The sequence below is a fragment of the Oryza sativa genome, chromosome 10, assembly GCF_034140825.1.
Source record: "Oryza sativa Japonica Group chromosome 10, ASM3414082v1".
Lineage (NCBI taxonomy): Eukaryota > Viridiplantae > Streptophyta > Magnoliopsida > Poales > Poaceae > Oryza > Oryza sativa.
The window spans coordinates 22,560,001-22,575,757 of NC_089044.1; the positions used below are offsets into that span (position 1 = coordinate 22,560,001).

Genomic DNA, 15,757 nt, shown 5'->3' on the forward strand with positions numbered 1-15,757 from the left:
GATCAACGGAGTGAGCGAGTGAATGGCTGGTACGCGGCCGCGCGCGTGTATGGATACTTATGCTGCTGCAGCGATGGATGGAGTGGTGGATGAGACGCACGCAAGTAACTGTACAGCGTGTAGAGGAGCCATGCCGCCTCGGTGTAGGCGAGGGCGAGGGGCGAGAGCAATAGGATGGATGGATTCATGGGACGGTGAGACGATGTGTGAGGGGGAGACGCGCACGTAGCCGCCTCGGCTTCCACATGACCACGTACCGCGCTCGCTGTTTACGTGACCGCGACCGCGACCGCGAGAGGGCCGGACGGTTGTCGGAGCCGTCGGATGGGCGTCGGGCGGTGGAGCGGGAGGCGACAGATTCTTCCCCCTCCCCGTGTTGTTGCTCTTCTTGTCTCTGTTTGAACTTTCTGCGTGAGTGGGCGGGCAGAGCAGCTCTCGCTCGCAGCTCGCTGCCTGCCTGCTTCAGTTCCCGGGGGAGTGCACCGACAGGCGACGGCTAACGTGAGAGTGAGACAGATCAGAGTACAAGAATACCAGATGGGATGTACATTTATGTGAGTGGATTCTAAACTCTCGAGCGAGATATCCTCTTGTTATGTACTCCTCCGTTTCTAAATATTTGACGCCGTTGACTTTTTTAAATATGTTTGATCATTCGTCTTATTCAAAAAATTTAAGTAATTATTAATTTTTTTTCTATCATTTGATTCATTGTTAGATATACTTATATGTATACATATAGTTTTACATATTTCATAAAATTTTTTGAATAAGATGAACGGATAAACATGTGCTAAAAATCAACAATGTCAAATATTTAGAAACGGAGGGAGTACACGTCATTCAAATGGTTATAAAAGATATGAAAAAAATTAACAAGATATAGTAATACGTGACAAACCACTCCACAAATGTGCAAGTTAAAATTTATTTTTTATAAGATAAAAAACAGATTAATCTATGCCTCGTTAATATATATTCACAATCAAATTTATTTCTTTCGTTGTAACATGTAGAAGTTAAATTTAATCTTATATGTTTGTGAAGTGATTTATTTGATTAATTTTTCATAACTATTTAGATTACATGTAAATAACGAGGGAATATCCCTCGAGAATTTAGAATTGTTTCTAGTACATTTATCCCTGTGATCATTTTGGAACATGAGCTAATTAGTGGTACATGTGTATACATATCGGCGGGGTTTATTTGGTAAAACTTTATAACTCTTAAATTTAACTTTATGAGCGTAGTTTTAAGTGAAATGTGAAGCGGTCTAAACCATACTCCACTTCTCTAGTGTATTATTTCCTCACTACTTCAATCCGCTCAATTTGCTTTTTTTTTATGAAGCTGAAATCAGCTTAAGTTCTAGACTTTAAGCCTGTGTTCGGGAGGGAACCCTCCCTCCCCGGCACGCAAAATAAAGCAGCATTTAGCGCGTGATTAATTAAACTTTAGCTATTTTTTTTACTAAAATGGATTAATATGATTTTTTAAGCAATTTTTGTATAGAAACTTTTTTTTTTAAAAAAAGACACACAGTTCAGCAGTTTGAAAAGTGTGCGCGTGTAAAACGAGGAGAGGGAGTTGGTAACTGCTGGGAACGAACGCAGCCTAAGAGTGGAGCTGAAGCAAGAGACCATCTATCATATGATACAGCACGTACTTAGCACTTAGCAGGGTTTACATTACCGTCGGTAACCGCGCCGGTACGGTAAATAGAAAAACCACGGTAACCTTCTCAAATTCAAATAAATTTAAAAAATAATATACATTTTTGATAAATTTTATACAGTTACGTACGGTTTTTCACGGTCACCGCGCGGTAACCCCGGCTTCAACGGTTTGGGAAAACCTTACACTTAGCAGGAGAAGGAAATGGTTTTGTACGCCCATCGTCCTCTCCCTTTTGTTAGAACACTTGCATTTTTTTTCTTTTCCTTGCACAGAGAAATTGTTAGATTCGAATGCGTCCAATATATAAGCGACATAGGCATTCTCCTCTCCTCGTTAGTTATTGGCGCGGGATGGATTACAGCAATTACCAAAATTAAGACACTGCACCTTTGCCCCTCGTGGCCTCGTCGTTAGTTGTGGATGCTAGCTGCTTAATTTCTGTCTTTGCGTCATAAGGCCGACGCAAATCAACGATCAGCTGTTGATGAGCTAGTATATCGGTCATCTCAATCGCATCGAGAAATCACAGTCGTTCAAGAGTGGTGTTTAGTTCCCTAAAAAACTTGAAAGTTTTGAAAAAGTTAAAAGTTTAAAAAAAATTAGAAGTTTATGTGTGTAGAAAAGTTTTAGATGTGATGTGATGTGATAAAAAGTTAAAAGTTTGAAGTAGTTAGAAGTGAACTAAACACGATCCATCCAGATAGAAAAAGAAGCCCTTTTTTTTCCCGATGGCCCGAATACATCACGAACTGTCCTTGACGGCTTGACCAGCTTGGTTCAGTGAACAACTGTCAAAGAAGATAAGAACCTTACGCAACTGGTAATTTAGGATTGGAAATTTCTTGAACCACTTGCAAGTCAGATTATTTCTCCTTACCGCAGGAATTTGGAATTTGTTTACCACACCTCTTCGAAGAACTGTATAGGAAGGAGTCTACGGGGCGTTTGAATCACATGCAGAGAGCAATGTAACCAACCAAGGGACCGAGAACGGAGATATGTAAGAGAAGAATGAAAGGGTTGCAATCTGAGTTCGGATGGGGGAGATTGGAATCTAACACCTACTCACAGAAAACGGAGCGGTACATTAACACGTGATTAATTAAGTATTAGCTATTTTTTTAAAAAAAATAGATTAATTTGATTTTCTAAACAACTTTCGTATAAAAACTTTTTACAAAAAACGCACCGTTTAACCGTTTGAAAAGCATGCGCGTGGAAAACGAGGGAGAGAGGATGGGAAAAGGTGCATGCGAACACAGCCGAATAATTGACGGAGGACAGAGATATAATTGTGTTTTGGGGAGAATTGACGGAGAGAAATGGAATGGTGTTAATTTTGGGGAGAAGAGAGCGACCTCCAATTTTCATATAATCGATGAAATTATACAAGAAGTGAGAACTTGGAGCACGGGTGGAGCAAAGCGCCAAATAGCGTATCACAACATTATTAGGATAAGTTTTTCGTAAGCGCTGAGTGCTGTGTGATTTAGCCGCGTTTCCCTGTACATAACAATGATTTTTCGTTGTTTTTCTCATTCTCTCTCCCCTATCCATAATATAATTAACGTCGGCAATGGCTGACTTTTCGTTCAAAAATGATAGCATCAACCTGATGAAACCACTGAAAACGGCACGCGAGAAGCAACATCGCTGCATGTATTATATCATTGCTGACGCTGGAGATATTAAGCTCCATTGCGAGGCCAAGATTTTGCAGGCCAAAGGACCACACATCACACAGTTCACACATGCATGCAAACACATGGACAACTTCTAACTTTCTGTCGAGAAAATTACCTGCCCAAACCAAAAAGATGTCATCGCGCTGTGCGCTACCCAGCTGTATGGACCACGACGTCCGTTTTTATGCATTGATGAGTTTGGGGTGAATCCAAGCTGGTCGATCTGATATGATCTGATCTAGTTATCCATCGATATGATCCATCCTGGACCATGCCACAAACTAGAAATCTATCGATCGATGCTGCCATGTCGGGGCCATTGCCGTCGTCTGTCATTTTCATAGCTTTTGTTCTCTGTTCAAATGCGGGTAGTGCTCGATCTCTCAGATTAGATCGATCAATATGATATATACCTCTGCATGATGATTAAATACATGTGCATGTAAGATTCTATTAGCTAATCTCTCGCGCATGTAAAACGAAACGATTCATTAGTGCATGATTAATTAAGTATTAGTTAATTATTTTGAAAAATAATTAATATGAGTTTTCAAAGCAACTTTTCTATACAAATATTGTGTAAAATACACACCGTTTAATGGTTGGAGAAACGTAAACGTGGAAAACAATAAGGTAGAGGTTAAAAATGTTGAGTGAAGAACACAGCCTTAGTGTTTTAAAAGAGCACTTCGTTTGTGCGTACGCATTGTTGTTTTATCTCGGGCACAAATAACTTGCATGTACTAGTGAGGGGGTTCTAATCTTTCGAGATGATGTCCCCTCCTGTATTTTTTTCTTCAAATTCAATTTAAGTGGTTGTGAGAAAGTTTGTTTTTTGAAAAATGTAAAGTACAATGACATCTATCATTCCACAAAAAATATATGCTAGGGAAAAAAAGAAATTTAAGAATAAATAGTACTATACAGTTTATAGGTTGGATTTGTTTTTTCTATTTCTCCGTATGTGAGTTGAGTTTGGTTTAGGTTGGTGGAGTGATATATGTATGCTGTATGAATATTGTCAATATTTTATGGATTTTCTCGCACTCCCTCCGGATTGATAATACTTGTCGTTTTAGACTAGGGCACGGTCTTAAAAAAACAACTTTGACCATTATTTTTTATTATAATATGTATAAAATTGTTAGCAAATATATGATCTTATTAAAGTACTTTTTAAGACTAATCTATATATGTAGTCACCATATTTGAAAGACAAATATTTTAAAAATAATTCATAATCAAAGATTCTAAAGTTTGACTTCACCCTTGTCCAAAACGACAAGTATTATCAGCCCGGAGGGAGTAGCTATTTAAGTGGTGTTTGAATAAACGAGGGAAAAAAAAGAGTTTACAACTGTTACCTATTGTACTGCTATAGCGTTTGATGATTCGTGTATCCACAGTGAGTGTTTTGTTATGGAGTGCCCAAACGCTTCCTTCCCTCTGGGTCCATCCCCACCTCACATCGCGATCGGACGGTGATGGGCCTGTCCGTACGTGTCGCTCCTCCATTCGTAATTACTAACAAGGGGACTTCCATGTGTTAAAATAAAAAACGGGATTGCTATATGGCATTCGAATGAAATTTGGGATGAAATCTTACATATTTTAGACCATTGGATCCATGCCAAGATTCGTGCATCGGCTTCTCTCCTCCAACTCCGGCGGGCTCCCCTTCTTCTCTGGCGCCGGCGACACCCCAACTCCGGCGGGTTAGGGTTTGGGGTTGGGGTAAGGATAGGAGGGGGGTTGGGGAAGGGGGAAGAGGGGTGTTTCCTCGGGTCTTAGAGGGATGGCCGTGGGCGGTGGACTTTGGCGGGCGGCGGGGGTAAAGCAAGCGTGGGATTAGGAGGTGGCGGCCGGTGGTGGCGGATCCGGCGGCGGGGAGCCGACGGAGACAGGGAAGACGGCGGGGCGGGGGCACCTCGTCGTCGCCGCCATGAGGAGAAAGTGAGGGGGGAAGGGGAGGGGGCTCGCCGGGGGGCCTCGCCGGCGCCGTTGACCTTTTCCAGCCAGCCGGCGAGGCGGGCGGCGGCGCGGTGGCGGTGGTGGCGGCGGATCACGCGTGGGACGGGAGGAGAAGGGTGGCGGCGCGATCTGGAACCGGGGAGAGGAGGAGAGGAGTTAGGTTAAATGGTCAGCACGAATCTTGAAGCACATCTAATGATCCAAAATTCAAATTATAGGAGGTGGGATTTTCTGTCACATGATATATATATATAGATAGCCCCAAAAAAATTGGAAATATGACGCTGCACGGTGGGCCCACCGGGACAGAGAGACGGCCCGACTCATCACCGAAGTGCCAGGCGGCTGGGCCTAGCTGTCAGTGACACGTCAGAGCGCCGGCGTAGGGGAAGGCTACCCCACCCGACCACGACTTCCACCGTCTTCTTCCTCCACGTTCCTATCCATGGCGCCAGTTCATCTCGTGACGTCTCCCGCTCCCGCTCGCGTTGCTCCCAAAACCCTAGCGGCTAGAGCCGTTGCTGCCCGATCGCGCAGCGAGATCGATCGGGCGGAGGCGCCGCGCCACGCCGCGGCCACCGGCAACCGGTAGTACAAGGAAGGATGGATGAGAGCGGCTGCGGCGGCGGCGGCGACGACGGCGAGTGCATCACATCTCTCCCGTCCGAACCCTAGCCGTATGCGGAGGAGGAGCCGCCACGCGGCGCCATCGGATTCGCTGCGTCCGCTCCCACCATTGCGCGAGTCGCACACCGGCCGGCCTGGTTCCTCTCGCTCGCCGAAACCCTAGCAGACGAGGCGAGCGGGGATGTTACGAGGCTACGCCATGGCGGCTGCGGGCTTTTTGGTGGCGGAGGCGAGCACCTCGAGCGCTTCGGTTGTCAAGGTAAGGGTATTCCTCAGGTGGAGTCGTGGTCCGTGGACCTTGAGGGGTTTGGGGAATTTGTCTTCCTAGTGTTTTTTGTTACGAGGGTAATCCGTGATTTTGGTTATTCGACTCGGAATTTCACTGGTTCTGATGCGATATGCTTGATCACTCAGTTGAATTATGGGGAATCTGCTCTGGTTTTGATGAAATCTGCATGGCAATAAGGCGATTTTGGAGATTGCGTCGGTTAATTGGGTCATGCTGTTGGATTCCCAGGAGGTTGATATCAGGCCACCTGAATGTCACGAAGCTTCTAGAGCGAGATAGAAGTTCGGGGAACCATGGCTTGGATGGAGCCACCACAACTTCACAGCTACCGTCCAGGTTGCCTGCTACAGCGATACTCACCTTGCGGTGGTAAGGACTCATGGAAACTTTGTCGCAGTTAATTTTAATTGCACTCATTTTCTTAATGTGTCATTGTAATCATGCAATCGTATTGTTCTGGTCTGTCTGTGTATGGGCATATCACTTTCTTTATGACATCTCTAATTTTGTGTCGGCAAGGATTTGATATATCGTTATCTACCCGTGGAAAAACTATATTGTGATATGTTCAACGGTTCTGCTACTCTTTTGGGTCCATTCGTGATAACTGAGGGGATCTCTTTGTACCATGGGTCGTACATAGGTTGCATGAATGTCTCCTTTGTTTAGTTACTTTTCAGATTATTTGCTCCATGCTTTTAAATTACTGTTTCCTCAAAGCACTTGTTCTACCACAATGTTAGACCACTTGCTTTAAACATTCTGTTAAGCTTATTTATTAAATTATTTAATAATTTATTCCTATGATCAAGTAGATAATATGTTCAATAATCTAAATCAAACAGGGCCTTAGATAGTACACTTAGCCTCTTAGGTACCTGGCACTTGGTTTTTATTGTGATAAAAACACTTCCAGATTACTTAAGAACTTGTCTTAGCCACTGCTTCATGCACATCGATGGTTCTCCATTACATGATATTGTTTGGAGCTATTATATTGAGAAATTGAAATGTGCAATTGTAATTTGTGGGGTAAGCTGTGTTTTTGGGTTGTTGAACGTGTACTTTCTCAGATTTTGATAGAATATTCTTGATTGTGAAGTTGAATATTCGGATTTTCCCTCATTTTGATGAATTCAGCATGATTATAAGGTGATTTTGGATATTGGCTTGGTTAATTGGTTCATGTGGATTTTAGGAGGTTGATGGCTGCCTTAATGGCAACAAAGCTAGAGTGAGCTAACAATTCAGGGATCCATGGCGCTATCCAGCTGCTAGAGATGATTTGTCTCAAATTGGTGTATCCAGTGAATGGATATCAGGAACTGGCCACCACAACGTCCCCACTTTCCAAGTTGCCTGCTACACTGTTGCTCACGCTACGTTGGTACGGGTTTATCGATACTTTCTCGTAGTTAATTTTAATAGTGGTCATTTTTCCATGTATGTTTCCATGTGTTTGTGTAATCATGCAATTGAATTTGGTTAGATATGTCTGTGTATGGGTATATCACATTCTTTGTGTGATTATCTTTAATTTTGTGTTCGCCATGGATTTGAAATGTCATGATCTATCCTAGGATTCTGCTACTCTTTTGGGTCAATTCATGATAAATAGGGGGGGCTGTCTTTACCGTGGGATATTCATAGGGTGCATGAGTCCCACTCCTACCTTTGGTTATTACTTAGATAGTAGATTTAGGCTGATCAATCTGGCACTTGGTTTAATATTGTGGTAAAACACATCCAGATTTCCTATGTCTAGAAAAGTGTCTGGGTCCATTACATGATACACACATAACGTGATATCGTTAGAGCTTTTATTATTGAGGGATGCAAATATGCAATTGATGGGGGCTGGGCTTTCATGCAAAGCTGCTTGGCTTGGAATTTTGGTCAGGCATCATTGTACTAAATGAATTAGAACTTGCAGACAACATTTGAGCTCTAGCGTGGATCATCCTGATTGTGTCTAAATGTACATTGCCTGCTGTAAAAGGTGTGCAACTATGCACCATAGTTTTGATCATATTCTAATGGGAAGTATTTGAGCTTGTTAAACATTATTATTTCCTTGTTGGCCATTAGTGAGTGAAGTTATGCAATTGTAAACAGATACATAAATTGTAACCAAATTATAAGTGGATTTATTTACTTGCCATGATTGTTTATCCTGATGTGTTTCACATCTAGTTGTAGTTGGCATTTTCAAACGGCAGGGTTTAAGGGGTTATTTAGGCATTTACAAACTTTCCATTTCTCCTATGTATATTTTCGACATTCTCAGTTATAGTTGGACTAATTCAAGTGTCAGTTCTACGATTAATTCCTAAATTATTTTCGGCCTTTTCCAAATTTATATAAAGTACTGTTGTAAAAGCTTAGTTCATCTATGATAATCACAGTTTATATTCCATCATGCAACACCCCCCCCCCCCCCTCATTTATAATCAGCACCATGGAAATGTAGGTTATTTCTGATTATTTTTTATACTTAGTAAATCTATGGTGATTAGAAAGCATGTACATAATCACCATGTACTTACGGTAGTGCCTGAACTGTTTGGGTTTCTGGTTAGTGTAACATATATTTTGGATTTTTGGTTGGTATTATATTAATCGAATGTAAGCAAATTGAACTTTAACCTTTTGTTACCTTTATTTATTGCCTTTAGGTTTTGAAGGACTCTGTTGCTGGTTTGGAACTATGCTTGGGAATTTTGCTGCTGCGTGTTACAAGTAATATAAGCAATTTTATTTTGTCACAAGTAACTATTCTCAACAATAAATTACGCCAGAAGGACTGGAACCCCGAGTGGCAAACCCAACTCATGATTAACACCAAAATATCCCGGTGCATGTCACCCGCCGAATATACAGAGAAAGCGACTTTGGCCCATGAACTACTTTGGTATAAGAAAGGAATAAGTGCCCGTGCCCGTGTCGTCGCCCGCTCACATGCTCCCGCCGTCCGCCGTGGCGACCGCTGGAGATTGCGCCGGCCTGCCTTATTTTGTCGGGACCGTGAGAGAAGATTGAAGAAAAGAGAGGAGATGCGGACCTATATTTTTTTTCTTCTCACTACATGTGGGCCATTTATTTTTTATTTTGTTAAGATGCACGGTTTTGTATATTTATAAGGTCGAAGGTTTTTGTATAATTTTTGACCTAGGTGAAGATTTCATTTCTGGTAGGGAAAAGTACACCGAAGGTCCCTCAACTTGTCATCGAGTTACAAAATCGTACCCCAACCGCAAAACCAGATATCAAAGGTCCCTCAACTAACAAAACCGTTCACTTGAGGTCCTCCGGTGGTTTTGACCCCGGTTTTGTCTGATGTGGCGGGTGAGTCAGCATGGGCCCCACCTGTCAGCATTGCCACATTAGCCTTCTCTCTCTTTTCCTCTCTTCTCTCCCATCTCATCTCTCTCTCTCCGTTCTCTGCGACTGTGAGTCTGCTGAGGCCGGCAATGAGAGGCGGGAGAGGAGGAGGGCGTCGGCGGCTGGCGACGCGGCGGCGGGGTGTTAACGACCAAATTTGATAATATCAGCATCGGAAAAGGAGATTAGATCAAGGTGGAGTCGAAGGCGGAGATTGATCCGAGAACAGAGCAAGAATCGGCTGAAGTCTAGATCGGCTACGATTAGGATCGGCTGGGTCTGAGTCGGACTAGGTGAGCTGATGCAGCCGATTCTGACAGTATAATTTGGTGTATGACATTGGGTTGAATTGAGGTGCTTCAACATGATTGTCGTACATGGATAGAGTCCTGAGAAGGCAATTGTATCTATTAATTAGGATGTTTTATGTAACTTCCTTAGAGATATGTGTGGGCAAAAGTTTGCCGCAAAGACTTATGGTATCTTAGAGTTTGTTAGAGATAGTGGTCGTGTCCGGTATGGACATATCTTGTAATTCTCGGGTATAAATAGACCTCGAGCCCTATGTAATTTTTAACACACACGTTCAATACAATTTCGGCGCATCGCCACCTTTTTGCTTTAGTTTTGTTTCGACGAGTTCTTGCTTTCTGGTTGAGCTGCATCAGTTTCGATCTTCAACAAGAGGTAAAACTTGTTATGACGACTTGTGTTCTCGAGATTAGTGCTTCCATCTTTATGACACTCTAATCTTGTCTATATAATTCGTCAAGTTATCATATATCTTACATAATCTTTGGCAATATCGTCATCTAACCTACAATTGACTAACATCTGTTAATAGAAGGCAGCCGATTAGGTTAAATAGCGACGTTGTTCTCGATTATATAAGATATCTACCATTTTATGAAACACTCAGCGGCTTGATTGTCTAGATATTGTTCTTTTTTTATACTTAATGCTGCATCAGTTGAGTTTGATCTATTAAGTCGTGCTTAGAATATCAATCTCTAGCCTGTCCTCTGGTTGCCAATTAGGGTAGTATTGGAGTTTCAACCGATCTTATCTGATTTAACCATATTCGATCTATATGCTTCAATGACATGTTAAATCCGCCCTTTATGTCAGGATCTTATTGCATTTAAGTATATTAAGCTTTTGTTTGGTATATTATATTTGTTTTGATATCTTTATATAAAGTAGTATCGGAGTATTAGCCGATACATGCTAGATCTATCTGATCGGCTATGCTATAAACATATATAATCCTGTTATTAATATATATTTCGATCTAAGTGATTTATACTGTCTCGGCTTGGTGACCGATCTATCCTAATCACTTGATTTAAGTATATATTAATATAAGAACTATATATCGTTAATATCTACAGCCGATCGAATAGATTTAGTTCCTTACTATCTATTTATAACCGCCGATCGATTCATATATGACATCGGCTCAAAGATAAATGATATGTCATCGGCACCTAGCCGATCGGCTATCATTTATAGATTTAACCACGAATTCTTTGTCTCTATTTCTTGTTGATTACAGGATCAAATCATCTGGCACGCTCATACATTCGAAGGCGAGCTTTGGACCTGCACTGGAGTTAAGCAGATCTCCCAGGCCTCGTCTTTTCTGTCAACACGGGCGTGGGGCGGTGCGTGGGCGGCCAGGGAAGGCGCGGCGCGCGGACGGCCGGGGGCGAAGCGAGCGACGCGGCAGCGGCGGCCCGGGCGCAGGCGGGCGACGCAACGGCGGGCCCGGACGAGGAGGAGGAGGGCGGCGACAGCGGTGCCTGCCGGTACGAATCCCCCCACCACGCTGCCATGTCCTCCTCCTCGTCCGGGCCCGTCGCCGCGTCGTTCGCTCCGCCCCCGGCTGTCCGCGCGCCGCTCCTCCCTTGGCCGCCCGCGCCGCCTCGGCATCGTCGCCGCCCATGTCGTCGTCGGCCATGGAGGCCATGGACAAGCTCGTCCAGCTCGCCGAGTCCATGTGCCAGGCCGCCTCCCTCCTCCTGGGTGACAACGACCCCTCCGACGAGTCCAGCCCGCGCCGCCCCTCCACCTTCCTCAACGCCGTCGCGCTTGGCAACGTCGTAAGTGTATGCTTCCACTGGAGCCGTCGCCTCCTCACCGCCGCGGCAGCTCCCGCTCCTCCTCCGCTCGATCTGACTCGATCCGGTTTGGTTGCCAGCAAGTCGGTGGTGCCAGCAAGTTGGCGGTGCCCCGGCGGCCGTGGCGCGCGTCCTCCTCGCCATCAACGTCGTCTCCTCGCTCACAGCGGCGATCGCGTCTATGCAGGGTGCCAGCAAGTCGGCGGTGCCCCGGCGGCCGCACGCGCATCCTCCTCGCCGTCGACATCGTCTCCTCGCTCACAGTGGTGGTCGCGTCCGCCGTCCGCGTCGCCTCATGCTCCCACCGCGTTGGACGCCATCGACGAAGCCGTCGGCAAGCTCAAATCCGTCCTCGACAACGGCGAAGGCGACCTCGACGAGGCAGCGCTGCGGGCGGAGGAGCTGATGGCGCCGCTGGAGAGCCACTGCGGTGGGTGGTGGCGGCGGCTTCAGTGAGATTCCGTCCGGAGGTCATGGATGCGGCGCCACCCCGGCTCCCACCGCCGCGTCGCCTCGTGCTCCCGTCACCACGTCGCCGGCCGCCCCGGCGTCCTCCTCCCCACCCGCCCCGGTAGTTGCCCGAGAGGAGAAGTGAGAGAAGAGGGGAAGCCGCGTTGCCGGTCGCTGTCGCCTGTCGGAGAGAACGGAGAGAGAGATGAGGATGGGAAAGAACAGAGAAGAGAGGATGTAACACCCTGAAAATTCGACGACAAAAATCTAAACTCTAAAAATGCGGATTTTTAAAAACTTTTTAAATAAATTGCATCATGCCGATTTTATTCGATTATTTTATTGGAGTTTGGGTTCTGAGTTTATAAATCGCGAATAATAGATAATTGGTTAGGAATAAACCCTAAAAAGTAAATGGAAAAAGTAAATAATTAAAGTGCAACTTAAAATAAGATTTGGTGAGGATAGAAATGAGTAAAATATTATTACGACCATATTTATATCCATCAAATTTAAAAGCAATGGAATGAGAATTAACTCTAATTAAGTTCAAGTAAATTACAATAATAATATGTAAAACATGGAATAAATTAATCTAGAATGAATCCATGGATTGGAATGGCACAAATATTGAGTATACTTCATTTATGCAAAATTTGGGAATTAAAGAATCAAATTTAAATAATAAATGGGCCAAAATCGGGTTAATTAGAAAACGGCACTGTTCATTGCACCTAAAGTGTTCGACGAGGTCCCCTAGCCCTAGCCCCTCCTTTGCCGCGTTGCCGTCGCGCCCCGCGCGCCGCGCGCCGCTCCGCCTCCCCTCTGCCGACGCCGTCGCCATCACCATGCCTGGCCGCCCCTAACCCCGCGCCGCCGTCGCCGTCGTTTCCGTCGCGTCACCGCGCCGCCGTCCATCGCCTTGCGCCGCGCACCGCCGCTACCGCCGTGCCGTCGCGCGTCGCTCGCCGCCATCCCGTCGCGCCGTCCCATCGCGCCGCACGCCGTCCCGTCGCCACTACCGAGCCGTCGCCGTCGTCGCCTCGCGCCCCGTGCCGCGCCGCTCCCCCGAGCCCCGTGCCGCTTCTGCTACCGCGCCGCGCCGCCCGTTCCATCGCCGCGCGCCATTGCTGTTCGGCCGTCGCGTCGCCGCTGCCGCGCCATCGCCATCGCGTGTCGCATCACCTGCCGCGCCGTGCCCCCGAGCCCCGTGCCGCCGCTGCTGCCGCGCCGCTGCCGCTCCTCGCGCCCCGCGCCCTGCCGCGCCGCATCGTCGTCACATCACCGCGTCGAGCCCCGCGCCGCGCCACCCCGCCGACGCCATGAGGCCGCCGCCCCTCTCCCCTCTTCCCCATTATCTCTCTCCCCCCTCCCTTATATAAGCCCCCTACTCCCACTCTTCCCTTTCATCCTCACCTCCTCTCCTCTACCCACGCCACCACGCCGCCGCCTCCACGCCGCCGCGCCGCCGCCTCCACGCCACCGCGCCGTCGCATAGAGCCGCCGCGCCGCCGCCACGAAGCCGCCGCGCCGCGCCGCACCTTGCGCCGACGTCGCCGCCGCCGCCTCCACGCCGCCGCCTCCACGCCGCCGCGCCGTCGCATAGAGCCGCCGCGCCACCGCCACGAAGCCGCCGCGCCGCGCCGCACCTTGCGCCGACGTCGCCACCGTCGCTGTCGCCGCCGTCGCCGCCACCGCCGTCGGTAAGCCGCTGCCTCCACCACTTGCTCGGCCGCCGTCGCCGCCCCTGGTAGCAGAGAGCCGAGAGAGAGAGAGAGAGAGAGGGAGAAACCGAGGGAGAGAAAGAAAAAGGAAGGAGGAGAGAAACCGGGAGGGAGAGGGAGAAGGAAAAAGAAAAGAAAAGGGAGAGAGAGAAGGAAAAAGAAAAGAAAAGAGAGAGAGAAAGAAAAAAAAAGAAAAAGAAAGGAAGGAAAAAGAAAAAGAAGGGAAGAAAAAGAAAAGGGAAATAGATAGGAAATTAGAGGGAGATTAGGGAAGTTTAGAAAATTTAAAATAATTAGCATTTAGTTATAGACTAGTTATAGACGTAGAATTGCGAAATTTAATATAAATTATGGATTATTCTTGGTAATTTCTACAAGAAATCAATTCGCGGTAGTAGTTTAAATGTAATTAAGAACTAAACGATTAGATGAATTCTTATAGACTATTATAGATTATTTTGGGTAATCTCTATAAGTAATTGATTCACGGTAGAAATTCGGATTTAATCACTAGGAATTTTAGACGTATATTATATTTAGTCGTTTAGTCCTATACTAAAATTTAATTGTATAATATTATAAGATAATTTTAGGATTCTGTCCGATATTTAGCTTGCGATAGAAATTTCCAACCTATTATATGGATATAATGCTCGGGTAGATTAAATTAAAAACTTATGATAACAAAATATTTATACCCGCAAAATAGTTTAGGATATAAAAATCGAAATTGGGTTTGCCCTAGTTCGCGAAAAGTAAAGTTAATATAAAAGAATCGATTTACGCGTTCGACTTCCATTTGGATTTATTTGGATTTTTATTTGAATTCTAACCGAATTCAAATCAATTTTCGCACATAACTATAGAGCCCGAGGGAGTTGCGGATCCAAGTGAAGGCCAAGACCCGCAAGACTTTGAGCAAGGCAAGTCATCACTATTCCTTGAACATGTTGATCCCAATTGCAAAATTGTTTTGTTTACAAATAAAATTGCATGCAATGATGAACATCATACTTGTGATTATGCCATGCCTTGATTATTGTTTGCCCCTTGTTCCTTCGTAACCATATTTACGTATGAGTCCCTAGTCGATTATGACAATTGCTTAGAAATGCTATTCTAGAATCATGCATACTCATATTTATCAAATGATGCTTGGGCAATTACTTTTGGGAAGGTAATTGAGATACGGCATGTGGAGACATGAGCGCCACATTGCCATGATGTTGATGACATGATTTGTGAAAGGAGAAATAAAATTAAACAATTATTTTCGACTGGGGCGGACGGAGGATTTGGGTGGTATCTAGGAAAGGCTAGTACCGTCCCCGGTCAATTAAGGACCGAGCCATGAAGTTAAGCATGAAACGACCCCCATACAACCGTACTTCTCGAATGGGTATAGACCTAGCGGATTAGATAGCCGAGCGGAGCAGTATCCCTGCATAGATGGTTCACCCCTGAGTGAGGCAGGTGCGCTACGATGGGACAGCCGTTGAGGTAGGGCTGAGAGGCGTGCCCTACATCGGTGTCGCCATTGGTAGGACTGCCATGAGTGTGTGAGAGAGAGAACTTAACTTGAACCATAATTTAATATGTGTAAGACTTCTCTTTCCCGGGAGCGCCAGAACTCCTCACACTGCTAGAAACATGGACGCCTAGAGTGCATGAGGATTTAAGTTCATGGAGCGGATACTGCCAATGCGAGGTTATCGAAAAGCTTTGCCGTGACGCGTCTCATGTGTTGGGACGAAGCTCATATGTTGGGCAGTCACGGAGTGCGGGTAAAGTGTACATCCACTGCAGTGTGAGTAAACCAAATCTATTCGA

The 15,757-nt window shown here is 45.7% G+C and overlaps 1 protein-coding gene and 2 long non-coding RNA genes across 7 annotated transcripts in view; 2 read left to right on the forward strand and 1 right to left on the reverse strand.

The window, feature by feature from the left end:
• Positions 1–638, reverse strand: part of LOC4349351 (transcription factor UNE10) — a 6,679-nt gene extending 6,041 nt beyond the window's left edge. For all 4 annotated transcript variants that reach the window (XM_015757230.3, XM_015757232.3, XM_015757231.3 and 1 more), the window contains exon 1: positions 1–638. This exon is cut by the window's left edge and continues 742 nt beyond it. The gene's annotated coding sequence lies outside the window, so the exon portion shown is untranslated.
• Positions 639–5,762: 5,124 nt separating this feature from the next.
• Positions 5,763–9,455, forward strand: LOC107278522 (uncharacterized). 2 transcript variants are annotated; one of them, XR_001540659.3, is made up of 4 exons: positions 5,763–6,222; positions 6,481–6,621; positions 7,451–7,639; positions 8,928–9,455. It is a non-coding gene; the product is annotated as an uncharacterized lncRNA (long non-coding RNA). The 2 variants fall into 2 exon arrangements; XR_001540658.3 differs by having other exon boundaries at positions 5,778–6,222; positions 6,378–6,621.
• Positions 9,456–11,291: 1,836 nt separating this feature from the next.
• LOC107279207 (uncharacterized) lies at positions 11,292–12,540 on the forward strand. Its single transcript, XR_010737256.1, has 2 exons — positions 11,292–11,735; positions 11,834–12,540. It is a non-coding gene; the product is annotated as an uncharacterized lncRNA (long non-coding RNA).
• Positions 12,541–15,757: the final 3,217 nt, after the last annotated feature.